The sequence below is a fragment of the Homarus americanus genome, unplaced genomic scaffold, assembly GCF_018991925.1.
Source record: "Homarus americanus isolate GMGI-L3 unplaced genomic scaffold, GMGI_Hamer_2.0 scaffold10478, whole genome shotgun sequence".
NCBI classification, from domain to species: domain Eukaryota; kingdom Metazoa; phylum Arthropoda; class Malacostraca; order Decapoda; family Nephropidae; genus Homarus; species Homarus americanus.
In genome coordinates this window covers 195,624-201,623 of record NW_024742485.1, presented here as the reverse complement: position 1 = coordinate 201,623, position 6,000 = coordinate 195,624, and positions in this window count along the sequence as shown.

The window sequence follows — 6,000 nt, the reverse complement described above, 5'->3', positions numbered from 1 at the left end:
ATATAATTTTTATAACGCAACCACCAAACCGCTTGATTAAGCACGGGGTTTTTTTTGTCCCACGTTTGGGTGTTGTGATTATAAATATCTACAGTACAGGCCGGACCTAGATAATGTATAAATGAGATTTCCAACCTAATTTTACTCTTTAATAATTACTAAACAGTATTTATTATTATTAGCAGCTTACTCTTTTGGAGGAAATAAGCTTCAATTAGCTAGTACAGTATTATCTTTCCTATTATTTGTGTTTATATAAGCGTTGTTTGACCTGTTGGCATGACTCGAGTGTATATTTATATAATTTATAATGATTTGTGATTTTGTCACAGTGGAAGTATTTCAAGAAGTGTTATGTCATTGGACTATTTAAATGATTAATTGAATTATAGAAAACCTATTATGTAATATTCTAAAAACTGACAATAGTTTATTGGTGGAATGTAATGAATTCCGCGGGATTTCGTAATGTTATATATGTTTTAGTTAGGAAACAGTCTGTCAAAACCCACCACGAGCCTGCTTAAGTGATATTTATATGGACAGTGAAAACTCTGATATTTTTCCAGACACGGGTAAATGTTCTTAAATTGAATGTTTTATCAACAGTATGAGCATAAGTAACGTTTATTGACTTATAAGAATATCGTAATATTGTAATAATAATAATAATCATTAATTTTATTATTACTATTATTGTATCGATAGCTTAACTGTTATATTGGTTTGAAAACATTACTGTACATGTCACTTTAAACACCGCTTAAATGACCAATAATTTTGTGATTCTTGGAATATTTTTAACTATGTGCTTTATTAATATTTGCATTGAACATTAAGAAGAGACAATCAAAAAGGTGGAATGGACATCGATATAAAACAAGAATATCAACATTATTAGTGTTTAAAGTGAAATAGTAGTAAATTTAAGGAAACTGGATAGTATGATTAATGATAATTGGGTGAATCGTGTTATTGTGCAGTGTTAATGGATGACAGCTAATTCACGTCTTAAAAGATGAAATAATATATTGTATTTGGATAAAGTTTGTATTCTAACTAATGAGAAGTCATTTTTCACGAGGAAATGAGTCGCCCCCGCATGTGAACCATATTTCAATGTGGACTATTTTTACGTTACTCACACCTTAAAAATAAAATGTTTTTTTTATTTTATGTATATAAAGAATTGTACGTACTTAGTATTCTGTGTATAAAGACCAACTGACAATTTTGCAACTGTATATTGGAATGAAACTATATACAGTATACACACCACATGATATTCAACTGGCTTCTCCCACAAGGCGGCCATTGTTAGGTAGATTACCACGAACGGGACAGCTCTGGTTAAGTTCTTGATTCATTTCGTCTGAAAATACAAACGGTTTAGTGGTCACGTTCGTAAACTGTTTTTCCACATACTGTAGCTGTTTTGTGCTCTACACCATGATCAGTGATGTACAGTATAGTGAAAGAAGTCGTAAGTGTATATACTTTTTTATAATTCGTTCTTATTAAGTATGATGAAGTTTCTTAGACAAATCGCCAGCAAGACTTTTAAATTGTTTCTGTAATTCAGGTTTAAAATGTTTATTACAGAATATTATGTTTGACAGGGAGTTAAAAAAAATCTGGAATTGTTCAGAAATATATTTTATTCCTACTTTAAATAAAATAAGATATGCTTTCTGTGATGAGTAGCTTCCAATGGCGAGTGTGCCGAGGAAGGAAATATACCTCCGTGCTTAATAAAAACCACAGCTTTAAATTGAGTCATGGAGCCTAAATGAATCCCAGTACCGAAAAAATGATCCGTAATTCCAGAGACAGAAATTCAGTGCTGTAAAGGCGCCCTACCGTCTAAAGGGGACCACAATGCCAACCTGAAGCCACAATGCCACTCAATTTTCAAAAGATGGCCGCGTAAAGACTTCAAAGTCATTCACCGTGGAGCCTGGTATTGAAGAGTGTGAAAGACCGAGTCTAGAACAAATGCCTTCCATTTGGGTCATTAGCAGAATTCGCAGTAACATGAGATGGTATTTTAAATAACTGACTGGTGAGGTGATAATGTGGCCTCTATTCACACAAGCACGCCACTGTAGAGTATTATAATTATTATTATTAATATTATTATTATTATTATTATTATTTTTATTATTATTATTATTATTATTATTATTATTATTATTAAAACATGGAATCTGGCGGTAAATATAGAAGCGTCCCCGTTTACCACCACACAAAGCACACTGTGGGATGTGTGACTGACTCATACTGTCCCGTTTAACTTTTGTTGGAGGTAATGTAAGCCCCTCACGCCATCACGGTAACCGGCTGACTGCTGTAGGAGACGATTCGTGTTTATTCTGTGTTACGTTTATGGGGATAATTTGAGCAACAGTTGAGCTGAATTCACGAGCCGTAACTTAAATAATGGTTTGTAATGGGGGAGTGTATGTGTAGTGATGGGGAGTGTGTATGTATGTATGTATGGTGATAGGGAGTGTGTATGTATGGGTTTGGAGGAGTGTGTATTTACGTATGGTGAGAGGGAGTGTATATGTGTGGTGATGTGGAAGGGTGGAGCTAATAATAGAGAACTAGTGGCATGATAGGTGGGTGCAAGGGCTGTATGTATAAAGCTTTGCAAATTTACAGAGAGGGTTCATTGTGTGAGCCTCCGGAGTTGATGGATATTCGTTCTTCCTCCATATTTATCGACTTCCTGTTGATGCTGTTCTTCCAGGCCAAAATATCCTAAACAGAGAGAGAATACAATATTTATTAAATATAGTGAGTCCCATAATGATTAATATCGTTATATAGAACTCCCGAACTTAATGGAAAAAGCCCTTCATTGATAAAAAATAAATAAAAATTTGGGTAGCCTAGTGAGGAACTTGCGGGTAAACTAATCATTGTTATGGCGCTAGACTGAAAATTCACCAGCGTATTTTTTTGTGCTTGTGAAGATGACAGTTTACAGTACATCCATCACCTCTCATACGGCGTCGTGAATATGCAAGGCGGTTACGACGGCGATATTGATGTCTCAGTTTCTAAAGGCCTATATAGTCTCCAATGATCGTACGTTAAATATTTCTTGTATCAATTGACGTGGACAAATTATTCCTGTATCTCGTAAGGTTAGAACTCTTATAACTGGTTCATCTACACCACTGCGTCGTATCTGCACTGAGACTATCGTAATGTGATACTGTATGTTATCCGCGGTGTAAAAGTAATCGAAGAAACTGGGATTTGGCCAGCCACAACAAATGAGTTTATGACTTTTTACAGCTCATTGTTTCCTCAACTCATTGTTCTGGAAATCAAAAGAAATTTACAACTAATATTACCTTTTCATTCATTCTATCACATTCTTGTACAACTTGCTTTCATTGTATTTTATTAATGATCATTTGAATAGAGCAAACTGTTGGTACAGTGTTTTGGGTCAGCTTAAAAACTCTCCTTGTTAAAGTTTGTTATGTTACAGTATATCTGGTTCCCCCTCCCCAAAAGAAGCTATTACTACTTATTATACCCGCAATACTGTATAAATTTTGCACTTGACTTAGGGTAGGTTTTATCTTTTAGTAGCAATGAAAGTAATCCTCTCAAATTGTAATATTAAATGTTTGTCCATCTGTGTTCTTTGTAGTTTGTGAATATTAATAATGCTACATTGCGTATGACCTCCATGATTATTTCCCTACATGTAGATGAACTAAACAAAAATAGGTAGTCAGCCCACGAGCTCCCCAAGCAGAGAATAGGAAATCGTAATGTATATTGTGAAACGTCTTTATACTCTAAATGTCAAAATATTGGTTGAAAATGCATTTGGAAAGCTCCTATTATTAGCATTTTAAAATGAGGCACAGACAAAGCCAAAGGGGAATAACCAAAAGTAAAGGAGATAGAAATATCGATTAAAAAATAAACCCATAACAGAGTCAAAAGGTTCATCAGGTAAGCACAAGAGTTGTCTGTTGAAATGAATGCAATGTTGTGTTTTTAAAGGGAAAAAAAAGATGAAATCCTTAACATATAGCAAGAATAGCAGTAAACCATTTTTTTCTTGGTTGAATGCAAATATTGTTCGATTCCTTCATGTCGATAATGGAAAAGAAGTGTATCCACGTATATGTATTATTCTTACTCGTCATGGGCTTTCTGACGGTGAATGGTGGCCATCAGGCGGGGCAGACCTTGCCCAAGGCACAACACGGCAGCGTAAACAGGGAGTGGAATTCCATGTCATCAGTCACATGCAAAGGTTCTTTGTGTTCCTCCGCTGTTATGTGCTCCTCTTATCAAGCACAAGAAGGCTCCTATTGCCTGTGTATATATTTTTTATTCAATTTGTTTGAAAACTTAAAATTTTCGGTGGATGGTAGACATAAGTAAGTTCCGTTCAGAAGTTCGTGGTACACTGGCGGGAAGGGCGCATAGCCTATTGTACCCTTCCTGGACGACAGGTCACGACGCCGACCCTCCTGCCAACACACCGTGAAACTGGCAACGGAGCAGTGTGATTCGAACGAATACTCATCAAAAGGAGATGGGAAGGATATTGATATGAATATCCTGCCGACGAGAGAAGAAGAATGTAGTGATAGGAGTATCCATTCGAATATCAAATACAATAGGGAAATTGGTTTCTAATGAACACTATAAGAAGTAGGTGAACAGAACTCATATATCAAGAGTCTTCAATGTATTCATTACTTGAAGTTTTTTCGTATAATACTCTAGCTATATGTACAGTATATGTGTGTGTGTGTGTGTGTGTGTGTTACGCTAATTAGTGATAATTGCCGATTAAGTGTTTAATAACATTACTTCATATGTATCACATCTTCGACAAACACACTGAAACACACCGACACAAGTGGGCTGTGTGTGTGTGTGTGTTTCACCGAGGTGTTGTTATTTGCCGCTGGTTAGAGTGATCAGAAGCTCACCAAGCCAACATGAACCAGAGAGACGAGAAGTTGGTGCTCAGAGGTCTCATTATCACTCTCCGTGATAATGGTCTCTCCATACGGGGTATGGCACATGACGTTGGCCTGTCCCCCACAACTGTGGTGAAGTGGATAAGATGGGAGGAGAGCGGTAACCTTCACGACTTAGGTAAGTTATAACTGTCTCAGCAAAGGAGCGGACCAGGGCCGGATTCAGGAGTGGGCAAAGTGGGCAGCTGCCCAGGGGCCTCCACAGTCTGGGGGCCTCCACAATGAGGCTGCCCATGGGCCTCCACAGGTCTAAATCCGGCACTGGAGCGGACCATAGCAGCATTGATGAATGAAGGATAGAGAATGAGAGACCTGCATCATATTCAAAGTTTAGGTAAAGATTCGTAAAAGCTCGACCACTGAACTTCATATTAATATTTATATAGGTAGATAGAGGAATCCTAACCCAAGTTTATTAACATCCAAATTCAGCCTCACTATTTGTGGGTAGTTATGTCTGGGTAAGGCTAAATTTTTATGATATTGAAATTGGTGATCTATCTGGGAATAATAATCACTGCTGTAACCTTCTTTTGATATTGAAACTATTGTGTAGATTCTGTAGTAGAGTTATGGAAGCTGGCATATAATTTCTAACCATGTTTATATTTGAAATGTAAATTTACAGTTAAGGTAGCCTAGAGTGTCAAAATAATTCAGAACATGGGTGTGTTGTATTGTGTGGTAGGGAGAGCAGGAGCCCCTCGGAGGACCACCCCGGCAGATGACGCTACAATTAAGCAGTGGCCGAGGCAGCCCCCCTGACCAACCCGGTGGCCATACGAGACAGCTTGCACACATAAGGCGATTGTTGCTATTAATCGTTTTCGTCGTACTGCTGCCGTTTATCATACTTAGGGCGGAAATCAAATATGAATAACATATGATAGGTTTAATAAACCATAAATATAATAAACCTTGAATAACCTCAGCAAAAAAAACATTAAAATTATACTAATTTTCGCACAGATAC